The sequence below is a fragment of the Cryptomeria japonica genome, chromosome 3 (genome assembly GCF_030272615.1).
Source record: "Cryptomeria japonica chromosome 3, Sugi_1.0, whole genome shotgun sequence".
NCBI classification, from domain to species: domain Eukaryota; kingdom Viridiplantae; phylum Streptophyta; class Pinopsida; order Cupressales; family Cupressaceae; genus Cryptomeria; species Cryptomeria japonica.
In genome coordinates this window covers 856,674,547-856,700,437 of record NC_081407.1, presented here as the reverse complement: position 1 = coordinate 856,700,437, position 25,891 = coordinate 856,674,547, and positions in this window count along the sequence as shown.

The following is a 25,891-nucleotide window of genomic DNA, read 5'->3' as shown; positions in this document are numbered from 1 at the left end:
CGGCTAGGACGAACCCGAAATACATGATATACCAATTTTCCCAGACGATGAATCTATTATCCACTACCTATGTACCGTTAACCTAGAAACAGGCTCTACCAATGAACAAAGTAACGATATCTGCAAACCAGGAAGTACCAAGTCTCCCAGTCACAAAAATGAACCAAATAAAAGATCTGATGCTGAAAACCAGTTAATGGCAGCTCTCGATCACAAAAAAGTAAAAATAAAGGACGCATCTGAGGGTGAAAACCTTTTTAAGGCACCTAAGGATGGGAGACTTGACACTCTTCCTGAACATTTTCATGAGTGATCACCCATATTGATTGAGCCCACTCAATCAATCAACATTGGTACTACAGAAGCAGCCAAAAACATACACTTGGTAGAATCTCTGACAGAGGAGGAAAGATCAGCATTTCTCATTTTTTTTAAAGAAAAGCAAATTAACTTTGCTTGGTCATATGCAAATATGCCCGAAATTGATCCACACTTGATCATGCATCACTTGTCCATCTCTCCAGGAGTTAAGCCAGTCAAGCAAAAACTATGAAAGATGAATCCACAGGTGGCACTCATGGTCAAGGCTGAACTAAAGAAACTATTAGATGTCGGATTCATTCGACCCATCGACTATGCAGAATGGATTTCCAACATAGTAACAGTATCAAAACCAGATGGCAGTATCAGAATCTGCACTAATTTTAGAGATGTCAACAAAGCCTATCTAAAGGACGACTTTCCTCTACCCAATATCAACATAATTGTAGACCTCACAGCGGGCCATGCAATGCTCTCACTAATGGATGGTTTTTCAGGCTATAATCAAATAAAAATAGCCCCATAGGATCAAGATAAAACAACGTTTACCTATCGTTGGGGAAGATACTGTTGGAATGTTATGCCTTTTGGCTTAAAGAATGCAGGAGCTACTTATCAACAAGCAATGACAACAATCTTTCATAACATGATGTATACCTTCATGGAAGACTATGTGGATGATTTACTAGCTAAATCCTTCACCAAAGCAGAACACCTCAGCATCCTAACAAAGATCTTTGATTGATTGGAGAAATTCCAAGTCAGGCTCAACCCTAAGAAGTGTGTCTTTAGGGTTACATCAGGCAAGTTACTAGGCTACATAGTCTCAGCTAAAGGTATTGAAGTGGATCCAGCAAAGATACAAGCCATTATGGAGATGCCACCACCAAAGAATATCAGTTAGCTCAGATCTCTACAAGGACGACTCTAATAAATCAGGCGATTCATCGCTCAACTAGCTGATAAAAGTCTACCATTCAATCATTTACTACATAAGTATGTACCTTTTAGATGGGAAGCCAAGTGTGTAGAATCTTTTTATCAAATCAAACAGTATCTGATGAACCCACCAATTCTAGTACCACGAATAGCAGGAAAGTCACTCATTTTATACATTTCAACAACATATATATCACTAGGGGCACTATTGGCACAAGAAGATCAACAAGGAAAGGAACGAGCCATATACTACATTAGCAGGACATTGAATGGCTATGAACTCAACTATACATTCATTGAGAAGGCTTGTCTAATAGTAGTCTTCACATCTCAAAAGTTCCGACATTATATGCTAGCACACACCATTAAGCTAGTGGCAAAAATTGATCCTCCCAAATATCTACTCAGCAAGGTAGCTCTTACAAGCCAATTGGCTAAATGGGTCATGATTCTCAGTGAATTTGGCATCCACTACACAGAATGAAGAGCTATCAAAGGACAAGAAATTGCAGATCAACTAGCTGAAGCACCGCTACCAGGCAAGCAAACTATGGAGATTGAATTTCTAGACAGGGACGTTCTTGCTATTTCTACCACACAATGGACCCTATACTTTGACGGATCCTACACACAACATGGTTTGGGTGTTGGCATTCTATTTATCACTCCTAAAGGACACACTATACCAAGATCATATTGGCTTATGTTCCCATGCACAAATAATGTGGCTGAATATGAGGCATTGGTTATAGGCATCAAAATGATCGTAGAATGGAAAATCATAGAGTTAATGGTCTATGGAGATTCACAACTAGTAATCAATCAAATCAACAACGAATATCAAACAAAGGATGACAAGCTACTACCATACAAGCGAATGGTGGATGACTTCAAATAGTATTTTGTACACATCACCTTTGAGCAAATACCAAGGTTGAACAACAAAGCAGCCGATGCCATGGCTACTATCGCTTCATTACTACAAATTCCAGAACAACAGAGTTGTTACGAGTTTCTGGTAGAGCAAATGTTCTCCCCAGCCTATGATCAATCTGAATCCCATGTTATCTATGCCTTAACCAGTTCAGATTCTCCTTTGTATGGACTGATATATGATTATCTAAAGAACAACATCCTACCCATTGACTTATCCCAAAACCAAAAACGTAATTTTATCTGACAAGCCGCCCGTTATACCCTTACAACTGATACTTTGTACCGTTGAGGTCTAGATGGTACTCTTCTTCATTGTCTTGATCGTAATGAATCTGACTCTGCCTTACATGAGCTTCATGAAGGTATTTGTGGCACACATTCAAGCGGAACTACTCTTGCTAAAAATCTTCTAAGGATGGGATACTACTAGCCTACAATGGAAAAAGATTCTTACCACTTCGCCAAGAAGTGTCCTAAATGCCAAATCCATGGCAATCTGATACATGCACCAGTACAAGAACTGCAGCCATTTACAACATCCTGGCCCTTTTGCCAGTGGGGAGTCGACTTGGTCAGCAAAATTCATCCTTCATCTTCACATGGACACAAGTTCATTATAACTGCAACAGAATACTTTACCAAGTGGATAGAAGCAGTCCCCATGACCATAGTAACTAGAAAACAAATTGCCTCTTTTATCTCGAACTATCTAATCTGCAGATATGGTATTCCAAGTTCCATCATCACCGATAACAGACGACCACTCAAAACCAAGATGTCTGAGAACTATGTGAACAATTCAAAATCCAACATCGGTTCTCTATGCCATACTACCCCCAGGGGAATGGTCAGGCAGAAGCATCCAACAAGACAATACTGAAAATCCTAAAGAAAACAGTGAATGATGCAGGCAAAGATTGGCATGTACAACTCAATCCAGCACTTTGGGCATATAGAACTAGCATCCGTACACCTACAGGAGCAACACCTTTCTCCTTGGTCTATGGATCAGAAGCTATTTTACCACTGGAGGTAGAAATTCCATCTCTCAGAGTCTCTCTAAAAGGCTTAATCCCAGATGAAGAGTATCGAGTCAACCGACTGCAAGAACTGGAACTATTAGATGAAAGATGTCAACATGCTTACACTCATCTCAAAGCGTATTAGCAACACATGTGCAGAAGCTACAATCACAAGGTCATCCCTCGAAACTTCAAAGTTGGTGACCTAGTCCTCAAAGAAAATCCAAGAAATCAGCAAGATCAAGAAAAGAAAGGGAAATTTGAACCTAACTGGTTGGGTCCCTATGTCATCATATCAGTCTATGGATCAGGTACTTATCAGCTTACAACTTCAGAAGGAGATGTGCTCGATGAACCAAGTAACATCATTCATCTAAAGAAATACTACACTTAGTCTAATGCATGGAAAAAGTCAAAAACAAAAAAAATCAAAAAATCAAGAAAAAGCAAATAAAAAGGTACAATAAAAGCAACTGGTGAAAACCTGGTAACAGGCACTATTGTGAGAGGACAACTCCTTTATCTATATCCATATCTCCACAGCCAAAAACTATCGGCCATCACCCGACACTTAGCAAATATCCATTTAGGACATACTTAGCATATTCACTATCCTGGTTTATCCATATATCCTCTCACCACATCTCACCATGGCTTGGTAATCACTGTACATATCCACATCGAGAGACACACTTAGCTAGGGGCAATAATCATCAAAACTTGCATCACGTTCAAGCCATCAAAACTATTTGTAAAACTCATAACACCGCATCCAGCAACCAAAAACTTACTCCATCATAGAGCAAAGCATTGGCTAACTAAAACAAAAATCACAAAAACAATATGATGGATGATTTTCTGAAGTACTAAATGTAACATTTTGCATAAAGTCTTGACTATTTTTGCATTTGAACCTTTTAAATTATTGGATTCTCTACATTTTCTCAACAATGCTTCCAAGCTAGAGATCATCGGGAAATTCCAATATTTTCTTAGTCTTTTATCCGAGAGGCAATCACTTGTACTGTGTAAATACTTGTCTCAAGATGTGATACAAAAAATATCATTGAAGACATGATTCCACTTTACGCATACAAATGGTTTACTCTTGTTTGTTTATACGCAATCCGCACTCTAGTCATCCCGGTTCAATTATACCTTGACACTTGTGCTATCTTGCAAAATCAAAAATCATGTAAATTTTTCTCAGGTCATTATGGTTCAATTATACCATTGTGCTTGTATAAATTTTCAACATATCCCCAACAAATCAATGCTCAATGATGATACATATATCGAAAGCAAATAAACATGTGGTTATATCGGATGACAAATGCAGAATGAGGATGCTCCAAAAACAAGTAGTTGCATATCATTTTACAATTAGTTACATATCATTTTACAATTAGTTGCATATAAAATCATACATCTCATTTTCAAGATACATCTCACAGCATATAAAATCATACATCTCATTTTCAAGATACATCTCACAACATATCAAATCATACATCTCATTTTCAAGATACATCTCACAACATATCAAATCATACATCTCATTTTCAAGATACATCTCACATCTCATAAACATCATACATTTACATCATGAATTTCACTTCATCATATCATCTATCTAAGCATTGCATCATCATAAAATAAAGTAAAAGCATCTAGAACATGCATCCATAACACATCACATGATCAAAGAAAATGTTGTCATATATATATATATATATCAAAAATGATCAAAATGTACAAATATATGTCATGTCTGTGCCTCGTACAATAAAAACAATGATCCAAAATACAATAGAGACATTGTCTCTCAAGTATGACTATCTTCTCAGGGGGATGGTCTCGTCGTTGATGTCCCAACCCCTGGATCTCCAGGGGGATCCTGTCTCAAAGGCCCCGTCACACCTCTGCTCTCTGACCGTGACCCAGTCTCTCAAGATCGACTTGATCTCGACTGCGTAAAGCTCTACACTCTACGCTCCCTGGGCACCACATCCTCATAGTGGCATCGATAGTACTCCACCTCCTTGACTCTCAAGGACAGCTCTCTCATGATGTCCCTCATCGGACCACCTGTTGCTACTCTCTACACACTCCCTGCCAGCTCCTCCGCTCAACCCCGTCGCTCTATCTCAGTATCACGCTCTAGGGTCAGCTGGGTAATCTGACGTTGTTGCATCAATATTGTGCCTGTAGCTACTGTACTGTCAACTATAGAGTCCTAATCTGGGCATCCTCCACATGTGTCGGGATCCAGACCTAGAGGGGCACCTATGAAGGGGTACCCCTTGTCCCTCTACCTGTTCTTGATGCTGGTGGAGGTAACTCATTAGTCCTCCTCCTCTGTGCTAGCCGTCTCCACTCATCAGTCCCTCCCACTGCTGCTATCACCTCTCCCACTCTCCCCTCCTCCCCTGCTCCGATCGCCAACCCTCCTCTCCCTCTATCCATCACTGCTCGTCAAAATTCTCTCTCCACCCGCACTCCCCTATCACCCCTATCTCTATCTCTGTCTCCTCTCCTCCCCCAATATCCTCTCCCTCATCATCCTCCTCCACCTCCATCATCTCCCTCATCACCATTTCCCCTACCTCATCCTCATCATCATCGAAGGTAGGTCGCATCTCCTCAAGATCTGATATCCTAGCCACGACATGAGCTGTGAACAAACCAACAAACTCATGTGTCATCCCAACATCTAATATCTCAAGAGCATAGTCCCATATCTAGCTCGCTAAGCTGGAAAAATTCTCTACAGCCGCTCCACTATCAATAGTCAGACCCTAATCCGGTATATCCTGTCTCCGACACGCATACAAGCTAGTTCCCTGTGGTATCCCCTGTTGCTGACCATACTACCACAAAACTCTACCAACCAGAAATCTCTCGATCACAAGGGCCTCCGCCCTATCAAAAACTAACTCATAAACACATATGACATCTCTAGCCCATCCTCGGCCCATACCTCACAATCTGTATATGGTCGCTAGACAATCGTATTGATGTCATCCGTATGCATATGCCCGCCCAGCAAGCCTGTCTCTATCCACCAATGGCCTAGCTGCTGGAATGTGCTCCCGACACCATACCTGTAGAAGTGTCATGCCAACTGACAAACTATCGTAACCCAGGTATACCACCTCATGTAAGTCCCTATACAAATGGGCTAGCATAGCCGATCCCCATGCAAACTCGCAGCCCGTGTCACCATCTCCTCTAGCACCAATCCCCAACCTATGAAAAATCCCTTTGAACTACGATCAGGACATAGGAATCCACCTATAAAACCTACTAGTACTGATGGAAGAGGCGCATAGTCCAAATCCAAGAACTCCTACCAAGGGATCTCATATCCACACACTGTCTCATCATGAAATATGCGACACAGTGCTTCTGTCCCGCTCTCCTCTATCTGCTCATAAGGCAATAATGCACCTGCTATGGGAATCTGCAATATCCTGTAACAGTCCTCAGGAGTCACTGTCATCTCACCTGTGGCAAAGTGGAAGGTGTTCGTATCACTATGTCATCTCTCTACGAGCGTTGTGAGTAAACCCCAGTTCACAGTATACCGAGGCATATCTAATAAAGATGAAAGGCCACATCTCTCAATAATATCTAAGTTAGCTTGTGCCAACCATGGTATCAATGCCTGGGGAACCGCTCGCACGACTGAACCACTCCCAATCGCTCCTGTCAAAAAGAAAAACAAGTCCAATATTAGTTTCCTCATCAAAACAAAGATATCAAAATCAAAATCACATCAAAAACTTGAAACATTTTGCAAATCTAATCAAGTTCCACATCATATCATTCCATATCAACTTGTAACACAACTCAAGTTTTCAAAAACCATATCAAAACTTGTAACACAACTCAAGTCCCCACATCACATAAACTTGTAAAACAATTCAAGTTTCCCACCCATATCAACCTGTAAAACAACTCAAGTTTCCAACCCGTATCAACTTGTAACACAACTCAAGTTCCACAATCATATCAGCTTGTAACACAAATCAGGCTCCACATATATTAACTTGAAGCAATGCAAATCAAATCAAGTTTAGATCACAAACACATTAATAGCTACATAAATAACTTGAAAAATCACAAATCAAACCAAGTTAAATCAGTACTCATATTGGACGAACTATCAAAAACATGATAGCCGACACAGCAAATGACAAAAATCTACCTCTCCAGGAAAAATTGATCTTATCCTATGTAATTTTCTACATTCACAAATCATCCTATCTTGTAAAACCTACTGCATGCGCTAATTAAATTTGGCTATGCGCTAGACTAAATCTATGCGCTACCCTATTTTCTCCACGCGCTATCCTATCTACCCTATGCGCTAGACTAACTCTACGCGCTACCCTTTTTTCTCCATGTGTTAACTAATCTACCCTAAGTGCTAAACCCGATCCATGTGCTAACCTATCCCACGTCTGCGCTACCTATTTAAACTTATGCGCTAGGTCTAACCTACGCGCTACATCCCCCTGCCCATGCGACCCCCTGTGGACCCTATGCACTAGGTTTACCCGATGTGCTACCCTTGTAACCCTAAGCGCTACCCTGTGTCCCTCATGTGCTAACCTAAGGCCAGGCGCTAACCTAAAAACTCCATGTGCTACCCTAAATTACAACCCTATGCACTAACCTAAGACCCCTATGCGCCAAAACGTGAAAACCGCATTTCAAAATTCAAAACCTGACCAAAACCAACCAAATTAAAAAACAAAAAGGGGTCAAAAGGTTGACTTACCGGTGGTCCATACATGGTAGGCCTCTGATACCTCCGAACGTGCTCGAATTGATGTGTAGAATATGGAATAGGCATTTTGTCTTCTCTCCAAAAGTCTCTTTCTCCAAAGTCAACAAGCACAAATGAGACAAAACAATGCCCTTTTCCCCTTTTATAGGGTAAAATAAAATTAGGGTTAGGGAAATGAGCATGTAATTTTCTCGTGGTCTCCCTCATACCCTCGCACACGTCAATTATCAGGAGATGAATCAATTTAAACATTCCACCTAGCCAAATTTTGCACAGCAAACACAATTATCAAATCAAATCAAATTTTCCAAAATTTTGATTCATCTCCTGAGGGGGCATTATCACCATCGTTTTTCGAATCTGGGGCATCACACATCAAATCTGGGGCATGACATGAAAATCCATAAAAACAATATTGATCATAAAATCGCAACGACACATCATTTTCTTTGAAATAACATGTGCACACACGTCACTTCAAAGAGGGGCAAAATGTAGACGTATAAAAAAGACCATATTCCTAAATGAATATTTTATGTTCATTTCTCTATTTAATTAAATCCAATTTAATTAAATAATCCACATTCCTCTATTTAATTAAGTAAATTACTCAATTAAATTCACTAGGCCTCTTTTTACCATTTAATAGAATAAATCATTTTATTCAATTAAATCCCCTATCCACTTTTAATTAAATTCAAATTTAATTAAAATAGTTATCCTAAATTAAATAAATCTAATTTATTTAATTTCCCCAATTGCAACCAAATTGAATTAAATCCATTTTATTCAATTAAAGCCTATTATCCCTTCATCCACTTGCAAAGTCCTACATCTCCCACTTGCATCCTAACCCTCTTCCTAATTTCTTCTAGAATCCATCTAATCCTAATCAATTAACCCAAACCCATTCATTATCCCCTTTCCCTAAATTTGAGGAGGTCACTTCTCAAATTTGGAGTAAAGTCTTCTAAAAGCATTAAAGCCTTTATCCATTCAACAAGCTAACTTGTTGAATACCCCCAAATTTGGAAGGACTCTTACAAATTTATCCCCAAAGTCTTCATAACCATTAATGGTTAACTCAACCCTCTAGCATGGTTAAAGAATTTCCCTAAACTCAACCTCCATGTAACCCAAGGGTCTCATCAAGCATTTATTGCTTTGACCATGGTTATCCTTAAACCTTTGCACAAGAATTTATCCTTTGGATAAAAGCTTTATCCAATGGGTAATCTTAACTTAACCTTAAACCTTAACCCCTAGGGTAACCATGAGGTCTTCTCAAGCATTTAATGCTTCTTACATCTTCTCTCAACCAACCTTATGTTGACAATTGTCACCATTTCATTGGTGCCAATTGCAAACATTGATTCCCAACTTTCAAAGTCAACCTTTGATTAACTCTTTCAATCCTGGCCATCCATTGCCCTATTTTTGCTATAAATAGAGCTTTTATTCCTCCATTAGATATATCCAAGTCTTTAGCATCATACTTATACTAAAATCCATCCAAGCTTTAATATATCATTATGCTCATCATTTAGCCTCTCTTTTAAATAGGAATTAATCTAAATATGCATGTTTAGAGTATTTTCCTTATCATTTAGCTTAATCATAGACTAATATAGCATGCTAGGATAGTCTTGTTACTAATCTTATCATCTTATAAACTAGTTTATTGCATTTATAGGATCATGAATAGCTTAGGATGCATTTCATCTTAAAATCAACCAAAGCATCCCTCGTTCTTGCATTTGTCATCCCTAAACCACTTTGCTCAGTGATCTGAGAGCAAAGACATTGGTTTGAGGGACCTTGTGAGATAGAGAACAATGGAACCAACCTTGGGAAGCTGAGCCATACTTCATGACTCCATAGCTTGCACCAAGAAGACCTGTGGCTGTGTGAGCAAGGCTCCCTAGAACTCCATTTTTCACATTTTGAGTTCTATCAACTCGCTTTTCCCGCATACAGTAACAAATTGTTTTAGCTTGTAGAAGATCTTTAGGTTCTTGTGGTGTTCTATTTCTCAACATCAACATGGTATTAGAGCTAAGATCTGCAGCTATCTGTTCCTGTTTTTGAGATTTTTGCATTGGAAGCAAATCTGGGGTTTCAAGCAATTTTTTTTGTGTGTTTGAGGTTAGGCCTTTTTTCTGAGCACTTTGGCCCTAAACGGACCTCACCATCATGCTCAGAAGGCCCAAACACTCCTATAGTCATATAAAATTTATCTATTTTTGACTCCTGAGCAACTGGGTGGTTTTTTTCTCCAAAACTAGGTCGTACGACTCTGGCAATTCAATTTTTTTTGCCCTTTTACGACATGCAGGCCGAATTTTTGATTTTTTCTAAAAAATCACAAGAAATCAACAAAAAATCAAAAATCCCAAAGGAAAAACAAAAGGAAGTGTTCTAAATTTTTTTTTTTTGGCATTTGGGGTTTCCCGCAAGTACCGATGACTTGACAGTCCGACTGTCATATGAAGACCGGACCTGTCCGTCCAGCCCCCCTATTGGCTCGGCCCCGGCACCCAGTGGCCCTCCCTTTGGCTCCCGTCGCACTCTGGCCCTTGCCAGCGCCGCTTTGCCGGCCCCCGCTGGCCCTCCAGGCACCGCCGTTGGAACAGTCCGCCACCCCACTGCTTGATTTTTATCCACCACCACCCAGATTCTCTCTGCCTCCGCCGCTTGGCCCGCCCACCACCACCGCCACCATTCGACCACCTCCTCTTGCCTCCTCCACCGGACCACCACCCTCTAGCCTTTTTGAGGGGGGGTTGGTTTTTTGGTCTTATCTTTCACATCTGGAGTTATTTTGTGGAAAACAGATAGGCGTTGGAAAGATGATTCCAAGACGGACGTCGTGGTGCTAGATTTTTTTTTCCGACTCTACTATTTGACTGTACTTTTTTTCAGTCAAAGTCGGGCTTCATTTTTGCACTTTCGGGGCCGTAGAATGTGCAAACAGACTTCTTTTTTTGAAAATGAATAGGTGATGGAAAGATCTCAACATTCTCTATTCAGATTTATGATCTTTTTTCTCAGAATTTTCATCAGGTACATGAGATATCAGTTTGAAGTTTTTTTGCTTATGCACTACTTCTTTCTCATCAGTATGTACTAGGGTTTGAGTTTATCTATTGTTGGGGGGGTTTTTTTGCTTTCTATCATTTATATCAGAAATACAGAACACCAAAACTCTCAAAACAAACAAACCCTTCTACATATTTTGTCTATTCTAAAAGATCACATAATAAAAAACCCAACAAGCAGGTGCAGGTGCAGGTACAAAGTTTTTTTGTTTTCATGGTAAATCCTTCAGTTGAGTTGTTGACTTCCCACAACTATCACACCTGGAAGCCCCACATCATGAGGCTTCTTAGGGCATGGGGTTTGTGGTCTTGTTTGGATGAGGTTTAGCCTATATTGCAGCATCCTTATGAGCTTCTTCATCACAGGAACAAGATGGATGAGGCCATGGGTTTTCTCTCCTTGCATGTTTCCAACAGTCTTCTGTTTCACCTTGATAAGTTGCTCACTCCTCGGGCTATGTGGTTGAAGTTTGATTCTCTATTTGGGAGGGTTAATGAGATTCAGGCATTACAAATTGAGGCAGAGTTGGTTTCTTTGTTTCTTGATTCCTTTCCCACCATTGAGGATTTTTTGAACAAGTTCAAGACTACCCGATCTGTTCTTTAGGGATGTGGCAAGATCAATACAGACACATAGTGCATTCATTTGATTCTTTCGAAGCTTTGGGGTCATTTTCACTTTTTTGCCTCTACTTTTTACTCCACCATGGATGGCTTGGGTGCTCGTTTCACCATGCCTACCTTTGACATCTTTTGTGAGTATTTGTCTCGTGAGCAGTCTCATCTTTCTCAGCTGGATATGCTTTCAGGATCCAAGAACAAAGCATTGGTTGCTCAGTCCTCTAAGGAGAAACAAAAGCAGAAACCGAAGCCGAAGAAGCCTTTTGCAGGTAGTGAGAATCCCTCCAAGCACGCTCATAAGTCTGAATCTAAACCACCATTTCCTCCCAAGCATGGGAAATCTTCATAGTCTGGTAAGTCTTCCTCCAAGACTAAGAAGAAATCAGGAGATACTTACAGTTTTTGTGGCAAGGAAGGACATCCCATTTCTAGGTGTTGGAAACATTTAGAGGCTTTAGAGGAAGCCATGCAACAACATCACATCTCCTCACCTCAGGCATCTTATCCTTCCACAAGGAAAAGGTCATTCTTTCACTGCTTGAGCTTTGACCTATGAGTCCACATGGATACTTGATTCTGGTGCTTCTCACCATATGATTCACACTCAATAGTTGGTTACTTCTCTTGCCTCTTGTGGTACTTCACAGATTTTAGTGGGTGACTCAGTTCATCTTTCAGTCTTGGGTTCAAGTTTTGTCTCATTGGATGGGGGTACTCTACATGATGTTCTGGTTGTTCCTAACATCTTGATGAACCTCCTATCCATTTATCAGATTTTCCACTCTGGCTCTGGTAAGACAGTTGAGTTCTCACCACATGATGTGGTTATTCGAGACCTCCATGATTCTGATTTGGTTGTAGCTACTGGGAGTGTGGATACTGCATCTCGTTTGTATAGATTTGATGGATTTGAGCCCTCTGTAGGTGTTAGTTCATCTCTGATAGGACATGCAGATTCAGTGAGTAAGCTTTGGCATGAGTGCTTGGGCCATGTCAATTACAAATATCTTCAGCAGATGAGTATAGAGGCACTTTCTCTTGGGCTCCCACAGATTTCCTGCACTAATGGTGTTTGTCAAGGTTGTGTGTTTGGCAAGCATCACAGAGATCCCTTTCTGAAGGGAAGAGCCTCTCGTGCTTTGGCACCCTTGGAGTTGATTCACAATGATCTCATGTCATTTCCCACTCCTTCTTTTTTTGGGGCCAAGTATGTGCTCACTTTTATTGATGACTTCTCCAGACGCACATGGGTGTACTTTCTTAAGTCCAAGTCTGATGTCTTTGATTCATTTCGAATCTCCAAGACATTTGTTGAGAAGCAGTCAGGTTGTTCTATTCGGTAGATACCTACAGATAATGGGGGGGAGTATGTGAATGAGGCTTTTAGAGATTTTTGCAATGAGCATGGTTTGCAGCATCAATTTACTGTTCCTTACACCCCTCACTAGAATGGTGTCGCTGAGCGCAAGAATAGAACCTTACGGGAGATGGTGAATTGTATGATTCAGTCCAGGTCCATGGATTCATCTTTTTGGCTGAGGTATTCAATTGTGCCAACTATATTCAGAATTGGATGCCTCACAAGGCTATTCGACATATGACTCCTAAGGAGGCTTGGTCTCATGACAAGCCTGATGTTTCTTTTTTCTGAGTGTTTGGAAATGAGGCATGGGCTTTTATTCCTGATGCTCAGAGGAAAGCCATGGAGCAGAAGAGACGACCACTCATTTTTGTTGGCTAATGTGAGGATGTTAAGGCATACAGGTTGTTTGATCCTGATTCTAGAGAGGTCCTGTTTCAACGGGATGTTTATTTTGATGAGTGCCTTCCCACAGTGGATACCCCTACTCTAGTGTTTACTCCTTTGCCTCCTCCTTCCACTACATCTCTTTAGGATCTTTTTGAGGATGATTCTAATGATGGTGATGATGATCCACCATCCCCACCTCCACCTGATCCACCTCCAATGCCCAAGTGGGCTCGCTTTACTGTTGAGGCGACAGGTCCTCTGGTTGGTGATCCTTTAGATACTCATCGAACCCATTCTCATACTATGGATTCTAGTCTTTTAAGTCGTGCTATTTCAGATGATCCTCAAAAGTTTTCAGAGGCTACTGATTGTCTTGAGTGGGATTGTGCTATGGAGGAGGAGTATTCTTCTTTGATGAGGAATCATACTTGAGATCTTTGTCCTCTTCCTAAGGGTAGAAAGATGGTTATGTGTTTTTGGTTGTATCGCACTAAGTATGTTGTTGATGGTTTCATTGATAAGTACAAAGCACGTCTTATTGCGAAGGGTTTCTCATAGGTTGAGGGTATTTATTACTTCGAGACCTTTGCCCCTATCGCCAAGATGAACTCCATTCACTTTGTACTCTCACTTGTAGCTTCTCGGGTTTGCCCTGTCTTTCAGATGGATGTGAAGAGTGCCTTCTTGCATGGGGATCTACAAGAGGAAATCTACATGGAGTAGCCTCAGGGATTTGTGCAGGATAGTTCTTTGGTTTGCAGACTTCAGCGTTCATTGTATGGTCTCAAACAGGCCCCTCGAGCTTGGCAGGAGAAGATGGATTATTTCTTTCTCTCCACTAGGTTCACCCACAGTCGTTCTGATCACATAGTGTACATTCAGCTTTTTGAGGGTGAGATCCTGCTTCTTGTGCTCTATGTTGATGATCTCCTCATCACCGGTAGCTCATCCTCTATCATTCAGAATACTCAGCGAGCCTTGATAGATCAGTTTGAGATGACAGATCTTGGTCTTCTGCACTATTTCCTTGGTCTTTAGGTGATTCAATCTTCTGATGGGATCTACATTTACTAGCAGAAGTATGCTCTTGACATGCTTCGGCACTTCGGCATGCTTGATTGCAAGCCTACTCCCACTCCATTTTAGTCAGGGGTTGTTTTGACCATAACTTGCCCCACTTAGCTCATCTTCCCAAGGGATGTTCCATTGTTCTCTATCTCACAAGACCCCTAAAGCCAATGCCTTTGCTCTTAGATCACTGAGCAAAGTGACTTAGGGATGACAATCATGAGAATGAGGGATGCTTTGATCAATCTAACATGAATGCAATCCTAATGTGCATGATATTAATAAAAAGATGAACTAAACTAGCATGTATATGATGATAAGATGAAAGGATTAGTAACAAAACTATCCTAGCATATCACACTAGTCTACCATGATTAAATAAAGATGTTATGATTATTTATATCAAAGAGAGGCTAAATGTTATGTAAAGATGATTTAAATGCTTAGTAAAATGTCTATAAGTTTTATGCTAGAGACTTGGATATGAAATGGAGGAATAAGAGATCTATTTATAGGGAAAATAGGGTAACAGATGGTTAGGATTGGATGATCTTATCAAGGGCCAGGATTGAAAGTTATCAATCCATGTTTACAATTCTCACCAATGAAATGGTGACAATTGTCAACAAGAGACTACTTGAGAGGAGATGGAAGAAACATTAAATGCTTGAGAAGACCTCATGGTTACCTTAGGAGGTAAGGGTTAAGGTTAAGTTAAGGTTATCCATTGGATAAAGCTTTTACCCAAGGGGTAAACTTTTGTGCAAGGGTTAAGGAGATAACCAAGGGTAAAGCCATGAATGCTTGATGAGACCCTTTAGTTAGATGAAGGTTGAGTTAGGCAAAAAGTCTCTAACCATGCCAAGAGAGTTAGTTAACCATTAATGGTTTGGAAGACTTTGGGGACAAATTTGTAAGAGTCCTTCCAAATTTGGGGGAACTCAACAAGTTAGCTTGTTGAAGACATAAAGGCTTTATTGCTTTTGGAAGACTTTCCTCCAAATTTGAGAAGTGACATCCCCAAATTTAGGGAAAATGAATGATTGAAAGGTTTAGGCTAATTGATTGGGATTAGATAGGTTCTAGAAGAATTTAGAAAGAGGGCTAGGAGACAAGTGAGAGATGTAGGAGAATGCAAGTGGATGGAGGGTAATTTTAATTAAAATAAATTTCTTTATTTCAACAAAATAGATGCAAGTGAGGGATGTAATGTAATAACCCACTTATCTTAATCCAATTTTTTTTTAGATGACGATTACTTATTCTTACTGTGTAGGGGAAAAAGCGAGACTAGGTTAATATGCCCTAATCCTACCTTTTGACACACATTATGGAATACGAAAGAGCCTAGAGGTATCACACAATTGGCTACTTCTTCTTGTGAAAGAGAGAGCCACGGGCTACCTATTAGGATTTCTATTCCTTTGTTGTAATTGAAAGATAAAATGATGCAAGTTCAATTCCTAACCCCAAAATGCAAGTATGAACTAATGACAAGATTGCAGAATTGAACTTAAACAATGGAAAGCTGTAAATACAAGGATAAGACAAGAATGCAAATGCATACCCGGAGTTAAAATCTGACTGAAAATGTTTGGGACGGGGGCGCGGGCGCCACTGTCTTGATTCTGCCCCTGAAACTGCTCCAGAAACTGTTGTTTTGCACTCTGGAAAAAGCTATCAAAAATGCTGAAAATGTTGTCTGTCAGGAGGACCAAGGCACCCAGCGCCCCTGTCCTAGGGACCAGGGTGCCTAGCGCCCCTGTCCTGGCAGGACCAGGGTGCCCCACGCCCCTGTCCTGGTCTTTTTCTCTACAATTTGGTGTGGAGTGCTATCTTGACCTTCTTTTCCAGGATCTGTCACCTGCGGCGTCGTCCGAGTCCCGAAACCTGCACTTATATCTGAAAAGGGTATGGGCGGCTATATAGGGTTTTGCCTTAGTCAAACCCCCGCTTTGGTGATTTCCACCTCCATGAATAGCCAAGTTGTATTATAAAATGTATTGTGTGTGCAGACCTAGTGTGTGTGCAAGGTCCTTAAATGCAAGAAAGCAAACTAGAGCAACCTAGAAAGTAAACCCTAATTGCTTGTAAATGATAATGTAAATGCTCTAAATCAAGATGCAAAGTGATCTAAAGCATGAATAAAGGATATATTGAAGCTTATGCAAAGACATGAAAACAACATGAAATCATACCCAACCCTTAAGGGAGGAGTACAAGCCAATCTTCAGTCAGTAATCTCCTATTGTTCTTCAATGTCTCCCAAACCCTAAATGAATGAAATTAATGAATGCTTGATGGATGGATGTTGAATGTTATTGAAGTCTTCAAAGATCTGCTCTTTCGCTACATAGAAGGTCCTCGAAAGCCCCAAAATTCCCATCCTTTCAAATGAAGAAAGAGAGCTCTTATATATGAAACCCTAGGTCTTAATTTCAACTTTTGGCCAACCTAGAGATTGAATATCCCGCCAATTTCTTGGGGTTAAGCTTTATTTTATGATTGGATCGCGCTCCTAAAATTTCGGGAAAAATGTCCGGGACCATGTGCACTTCGGGCGCCATGGTCCTCTCCAGGCGCCATGGTCCTGACAACTTTTCACCAAATTTTTAGGGCCGTCGGATATGATGATTTTAGAGAGAATCCCGAAGTTACAGCTGATTTCGAGATGTTTTGACCCCCGAAATCAAGGCCCCAAGTTCAAAATAGGACCTAATTAGGGTTTTTGATTAAATGATGTATTGGAAGAATAAAATGAAAGGGGCACACTTTAATGAAAGGGCCCAACTTTATGATGTGGGAGATGATGAAATAGAACCTTAGACCTAATTAATTTGACTAATTAAGTGCTAAAGGGGAAATGCAATGCAAAATGCAAAATGCGCCAAGGCGGGTGCTAAACTAGGTGTGAAATTGTACCACCCTAGCAAGTGCGTACAATTTAGGAAGCTACATTTAGCCCCCACTTTAGCGGTCATATGAACACTACGTGCATATGCAAGCTAAAGTACAGAAAAGTAAACATTATTTGAAAAAGGATATATCCATAAGTCTGTCGAACGAAGCCCCCAGCGGTATCTACAGTACACAGTTAGGAACCACAACCTACAAAACCACATGTTAGATCACAAAATCACCTAATGCTTACTAAGGAAGGTGATGAAAATTTGAGGGTAGCTATATGCCCCCCCCTGTTTCGGCTTGCTAATTTTAGTGAGTTGAAATAGGGTATCATGTTTACCACTTCGAATTGTTAAAGAAAATTGATGACAAATGCTCACAAGAAGATTTGATATGAGATCAAAAACTAATGGAGAATCATTTGGTAAGAAAGAGGACTAAATCTCAATTCCAATACAACAAAGAGTGTGAGGATCTCTAACACAAGATGAAGGATGTAAATGGAAACAAAATGCAAAGAGAAGAAAAGAAAGGAAAAAAGCATGAATACACACATTGGTGGTCCATGAGAAGAATAGTGAGAGAGAAAACATGGACTTCTTGCCCCTAGATCTTGTCTAGCTGATCCATGGGAAAAGGACATGGAAAACTAGCCCCTAGAGTCCGTCTAGGTGATCCATGTAAGGGAGGAGAGTGAGAAAGTCTAGCCTTATGCCGCTAGTTCCACTCAACCTCGTGCATGTGTGTGTAAGGGAGGTTAGAAGCACCTCATAGGAGTCTATGCCCAAGTATGCCACAACCTGTATATGTATAGTAAAAAAAGCATGACATCTCACTCTAAGAGTCTGTGCTCTAGTTCCGAGAATGACCCATTGCTCAAAAAGTGTAATGTTTATGTCATAAGAAAATTAGAACAAGGATACGTACCTTCATCACAAAAGAAGATACCCCAAAAATGCAACAATGTCATAGATCCAAGCAAGAGAGTTTTTGCGCTCTTTAAGAAAGGATAAGATAGTTGGAAAGGGATATCCTGTAGTATGTGTAAAGGAGATCCTTAGAGGAGAAGAGATCTTTGTACAAAAGACACCTATCCCTGAGAGAAATTGTCTTAGACAGATATAACATCTTCTAGAATAAGACAAAGAAGAGAATAAGAATGCAATACTTCCTTCTTTTGCGAGGTGAAAGTGATTCTTAATGAAGGATGACGCTCTTTTTAACCCAATTAGGAGAGTGAATTCGTTATGGATGTATTTTACCAAGTGCAAAAGAGGTTGTAGTCAAGGACTTACACCTTGAACAAACAACAACAAATGCATACTAGGCATAACATCAAGTAATAAAGTCCACACCATCCACAAAATAGGAAAAAGTGGATCCTTAGATAAAAATAAGGAACGATCATTGCCTCAATGAGAAGGACTTACACAATCTTCTAGGGAGAGATTTGGACATAAGCAAAAGAAGAGATGTATGAAATCACTCTTGTCCCCATAGGAACAAGAAAATTAGGCTATTATGTTGCTTCAAAAAATATGATTGCACTTGAAATTGTACCATCATGAATGACAATGAGCCCCTAGTAAATGAGCTACCAATGTCACATAATGATGAGCAACATAATAGCCATTAATGTTATTTAAAGACATGATAGACTAAATGAGGTATTTGAATATGACATGTTAAATGCTCAACTATAAGTGAGATCAAAAACATGTATAAAATGATAAAAATTGAAGAAGAAAAGTCACATGAAATCTTAGAAGAGGGATGAGTGTAATTTATTAGAGCCTTATCCCTAGAGGAAAGGACTTTATGATGAATAGGAGATAAAGATTCATAAGTGGATTTAGAAATTTGAGGGGATTCATAAAGAGATTTGTTCATTGCCAAGATTTCCTTATGAGGGGAATGAGAGTTAGTTGAAGTGAGATCATCATCACTACTAAATATAGCATTCACATTGAGAGATGGTCTTTTAGATGCTTTGGTGGGCTTAGAAAGATTATATCCAAGTCCAAATGAATATTCATGCATGTTATGTTCTAAAGGAACTTTAATTCCTTGTTCATTTGTGCCACAACCATTTCCATGATACCCATGCTTAGCAAAAATGCGAAAACCACGACCAAAACGATCAGCCATTTCAGGAAGAGAAGGTGGTTTTTCATAAGACAAAGAATCAAACTCTTCATAATTAGAGGTGTGAGGAGAAGAAGTTTGAGAAGCGGCCACAAAATTATTGCTCATAGGTTCAGGTAAGATTGATTGATCTCTAGTTTCTTCCTTCTTTTTAACTTTAAGCTCTCTAGGAGGAACCCTATACTCACCTACAAAGGTGGGATTAAAATCAAGAGATCCCCAATCGTCTTCTGCGAGAACCTTCTCAGCATCAAAAGCCTTTTCATGTGTAGATTCAAGTTGAGAAGAATCTTCTTCAGGAACTTCAGACTCATCCAAAGAATTTTGATTATTAGAGGGTGATGATCCATCCATAGGTATCTTGTTTAACGAGTCATCACTAAAAGAGGAAGGCTTAGAAGAACTCCCTTTGGAAGTAGATGTTTGCAAACAAGCCTAAAGATTAGTATCACCTATCAAGGTATATGTCTTATTGTTATAAATGAATTTAACTTGTCTATGCAATGTAGAGGGGACAACTTGCATACTGTGAATCCAAGGTCTCCCTAATAACAAATTGTATGTTAGATTTCCCAACATAACATGGATAGGAGTAGGCAAAGTAACAGGTCCCACTGTGATTGGTAAGGTGATAATACCTAATGAAGACTTAGCCACATTATCAAAGCCTCGAATGGGATGAGAGTCAGGCTCAATAAGGGATGTATCCACATTCATCTTATGCAATAGATTAATGCTACACACATTAAGGCCAGAGCCATTATCTACCAGTGTTCGTCTTATAGCAGTGTCATTTATGATAACCACAATCATCAAGGGATCATATTGATGTTGAATTTCACTAGTAGGAAACTCATCTTGGGTAAACACAATTTGAGCTTTAGGATTCATCACAGAGTTAACTAAAGATGCTATATTACTAGATGTATTCGGTGGAGGAACATTCAAATCTTTCAAGGCATCTTGTAACATTCCATGATGAGCGGAAGAAGTTTGAATCAAATCCCAAAGGGATATCTTAGCAGGGGTAGCTTTAAGTTGTTCTATGAGATCATATTCCTTACCAAGAACTTGTGAAATACGTGGAGCTTGGGGAAGAATAGGTTGGGAAGGAGGAAGTGAAGTTGGGATAACTAGAGGAGGATTAGGTTCCTATTGTTTCTTGTGTTATAAGTATGGGCAACCGCATGATAACTCTCTCTAGTTAGTTGCTTAGCACACTCATAAGGGCTCTTAGAAGAATAACCTCCTTGCACAGTAATAATAGGTTTCTTAGGAGTGCAAAAAGAATCATTAGCATGACCACCTTGAACCACTAAGATAGGCTTATTTAAAGGTTGAGAATTTTGAGAAGGACAAGCACCTTGGACAGTGAAGAGAGGTTTGTTAGGTGTTTCATTCACATGTATCAAATTGATTGAGGATGGTTTAGAGGAATGAACAAAAGTGTTGGAAGAATTATTGATAGTCTTCTCTTGCACTAAAATCTCATCACGAATTAAATCAATTTTAGGAGAGAGACAAGGGGTAGGCATTGATGTCCTAGTAGGAAGAGGAAAGGTCATATCATCCTCTATCATCAAATGATCTACATGGGGAATAAACTCTCTAGGAGAAGAGTCAACATTACTCTCTAAAGTCTCACTTTTGAGAGGGAGATCTTTGAAAGAGATGTTAACCATCTTGCTTTGAACTAGGGTTTCCTTATGAGTAGGACCAAGTTGAGGAGGGGAGAATAATTGAGATTCAAGGAAGGTGAGAAACTATCAAGGGAGTTTTCAATCTTGATTTCATCCCCTTTGGCTAGGGGTAAAGAATAATCTATACCTTCTTCTAATGGTTCATCCCAAATAGTGAGGTTGTTGAAAGGAATGTTTGAAGTATTGTCAGTTTTGGGAGAGGAGATAACATTGTTTATTAATTCCTCATCCTTAGGAGGGAGAGTATCAATAGATGTGTTAAACTCATCCTCTTTCCTCAAAATATGTTCAGTATGATCTTTAGGGGAGAGAGAATTAAGGAAATTGCTTATTATTTCATCTTCTTTCTCTAAGGGATGCTTATGGGTAAGACCAAATTTAGGAGAAGGGTAAGCATTTACCATTAATTCATCATCTCTAGTGGGAATTTTGTTGGAAAAGGAAAGGCCATCACTAGGAAATGTAGGGATAATGTCATCTTCTTGCACAAAAGGATCCTCATGAAGGGAGTGTTTATTAGGAGACACAAAGGCATCAAGGGCATCATTCAACAAAGCATGATCATATCTATTAAAAGGTTTATCTTTTGATTCAAAAGGAGATATCTCTTCATAGAGGGGATAATTGAAAACAACCATGTTACTAGATTTAGTGGAAGAGCTGATAGGAATGTACCCTTGAGAGGAATCATTCGACTTATCTTTCTCATCACAACGAAATGGCATAGTAACAATGTTTATGAGTTTTTGGTAAAATGAAGGTTTGGTATATTTAGGTTTCAAAAATTCATCTAAAGCTTCATCTAACTCATAATCATCACAAATATGAACATCTTGCAAATAAAAATCTGACATTTTGAAATTGTATAAAATTTTAAACACACAATGCAAAGAAACACACTTTTTTTTTCTTTTTTTTTCTTTTTAATGAAAATGAAATGAAAACACACTAAATCTAGATCTAGATCTAACAAATGCAATGCAAGAGGAAGCAATGATAGATTCACGTTAGGTTCACCAAAATGTGTAGGGGAAAAAGCGAGACTAGGTTAACATGCCCTAATCCTACCTTTTGACACACATTACAGAATACGAAAGAGCCTAGAGGTATCACACAATTGGCTACTTCTTCTTGTGAAAGAGAGAGCCACGGGCTACCTATTAGGATTTCTATTCCTTTGTTGTAATTGAAAGATAAAATGATGCAAGTTCAATTCCTAACCCCAAAATGCAAGTATGAACTAATGACAAGATTGTAGAATTGAACTTAAACAATGGAAAGTTGTAAATGAAAGGATAAGACAAGAATGCAAATGTGTACCCAGAGTTAAAATCTGACTGAAAATGTTTGGGACGGGGGTGCGGGTGCCACTGTCCTGATTCTGCCCCTGAAACTGCTCCAGAAACTGTTGTTTTGCACTCTGGAAAAAGCTGTCAAAAATGCTGAAAATGCTGTCTGTCAGGAGGACCAGGGTGCCCAGCGCCCCTGTCCTGGCAGGACCAGGGCACCCCATGCCCCTGTCCTGGTCTTTTTCTCTGCAATTTGGTGTGGAGTGCTATCTTGACCTGCTTTTCCCGGATCTGTCACTTGCGGCGTCGTCCGAGTCCCGAAACCTGCACTTATATCTGAAAAGGGTATGGGCGGCTATATAGGGTTTTGCCTTAGTCAAACCCCCGCTTTGGTGATTTCCACCTCCACGAATAGCCAAGTTGTATTGTAAAATGTATTGTGTGTGCAGACCTAGTGTGTGTGCAAGGTCCTTAAATGCAAGAAAGAAAACTAGAGCAACCTAGAAAGTAAACCCTAATTGCTTGTAAATGATAATGTAAATGCTCTAAATCAAGATGCAAAGTGATATAAAGCATGAATAAAGGATATATTGAAGCTTATGCAAAGACATGGAAACAAGATGAAATCATACCCAACCCTTAAGGGAGGAGTACAAGCCAATCTTCAGTCGGTAATCTCCTATTGTTCTTCAATGTCTCCCAAACCCTAAATGAATGAAATTGATGAATGCTTGATGGATGGATGTTGAATGTTATTGAAGTCTTCAAAGATCTGCTCTTTCACTGCATAGAAGGTCCTCGAAAGCCCCAAAATTCCCATCCTTTCAAATGAAGAAAGAGAGCTCTTATATATGAAACCCTAGGTCTTAATTTCAACTTTTGGCCGACCTAGAGATTGAATATCCCGCCAATTTCTTGGGGTTAAGCTTTATTTTATGATTGGATCGCGCTCCTAAAATTTTGGGAAAAATTTCCGAGACCATGTGCACTCTGGGTGCCATGGTCCTCTCTGGGCGCCATGGTCCCGACAACTTTTCACCAAATTTTCAGGGTCGTCGGATATGATGATTTTAGAGAGAATCCCGAAGTTACAGCTGATTTCGAGATGTTTTGACCCCCAAAATCGAGCCCCCAAGTTCAAAATAGGACCTAATTACGGTTTTTGATTAAATGATGTATTGGAAGAATAAAATGAAAGGGGCACACTTTAATGAAAGGGCCCAACTTTATGATGTGGGAGATGATGAAATAGAACCTTAGACCTAATTAATTTGACTAATTAAGTGCTAAAGGGGAAATGCAATGCAAAATGCAAAATGCGCCAAGGCAGGTGCTAAACTAGGTGTGAAATTGTACCACCCTAGCAAGTGCGTACAATTTACAATGCTACACTTACCTATTCTTAATTATGTTTGATTCAATCGTATACCTGTACATCTATCAAAATGAGATAGGCATCCATCCAACCGGGATGGGCATCTAACCATACGGGTTAGGCATTTAACCATACGAGACTAGGCATCTAACCATACAAGACACGAGGTTTCATCTATCCAATTTGGGATAGGTATCTACCCAAATGGGGTAGGCATCTATTCCTAAGAATAGGATATGCTCTGGCCAGAGACTTTAGGCTCATCAGGACCATCCGGGTCCTGAGCTAGTCTCTAAAGACTACACTCGCCTACTAGGAGTGCACCGAGGTCATCGTCCTTAGGAGTATAAAAATAATTACATAAACAAGCTTGAGTTCTGCCTCAGAATTCAGCCTAAAGCCTCGAGAAGTCAAGCGAATCCATACAGGATTCCTTCTGAGTATGCATTGAATTAATTTTAACCTTTCAATTATTATTTGCACCATTGATTAAAAGACCAAGGAGCTTCAAGAACCAACTACTCACCCATAACCAAATCCTAATCCCCATCCCCGAACGCCTGAGTACAAGGGACAACTCCATCCCTAGACTGCTTGCATACCCATTTCAACACGAGATCAAGGCGAAAAGTATGTAGTTCTGGTTTCTAAACTATGGTTTAATCTAAACTGTATGGTGGGTATGCAACCCTTTATAGGGTCAATGTCCCAGACAGTTTCTCTATAGTTGCTACCCACGATGGTAGCTCTACAACAAAAAGGCTCAAGGTGGCCTTCCGCTTGTGGCCTAAGATAACTAAGTCTTATTTCCTATTAAATACGTCACCCTCAATCTGTTATTATCCGTAGAAATCATTGGGATAAAATAAATTTCCAAGATCATAACACACAACCAAACCCTAATGGGTTTTTCTAAGGTTTAACTGAGCGGATGCAAAATTCATTTAAAATTTTATTTTTTTAGATTATCGATCCAAGAGGGATTACCCACCCCTTGGATTTTAACTTCCAAATGACCCTTATTTCTCCCCTACGATTTAGAGGGACGATGCCACATACATCGTTGTTGCAGCTTTATTAGGCGTTAAGTGCAGTAGTTCAACACGACGACATTACCCGTAAGTGTGACCCAGAGGCACCATAGATACCGAATGCCGCTAATTTTTGGTTTCAACTCCTCTTGTTTAGTCATCTAACTAGAGATTTAACTTTGAATTCATGAATCTTAAATGAAGCAATATACCAATACAATTATGAAAAAGAAACTATTATATACAAGGAATTATCGCTTGAATTAAAAAACTAAAGTATAAATTTCATGTAATTGAAGGGAACATAAACAAATCAACTACTTGGGAATAGTATTTTCTTCGAAGGAAAATTATGAAAATAATTAAAAATTTGAAAACTGGAACTAAATACATGAAATTACTAATTGCTTGGAAACCATGGCACTTTCAAAGATAACTTATGAAAATGATTTGAATTACTTGCAAGATATAATTGTTTTGGAGCAAACCATTACACAAAAAGTATGATTCCTAGTATTGATTTTCTTGAAAGAATAGAAAGACTTTGGAAATGAATTTTAAAACCTACTTGTTTGAAGTGAAAAGTATTTAATAATAAGCCCAACTAATTCTTCCATATGAAGTAACATAAATTTCATCTACAATGATAACATTACTTTAAATGTGAATTCTAATACTTGAAAGGTACTAAATTGCTTGAAAGAAAATTAAACGATTAAATAGCAAGACTTTGGAAAAAGAGTCTAACATTTATCAAACTTAACACACTATACCACAATTTAAATAATTTGAAGGAACTTATATTTCATTTAATAATAAGAAAAGTGTTTAATAAATTAATTTATTTCATATGTTATTTGATCTCTTAATTATAATTCATCGCCGACATATTACTTT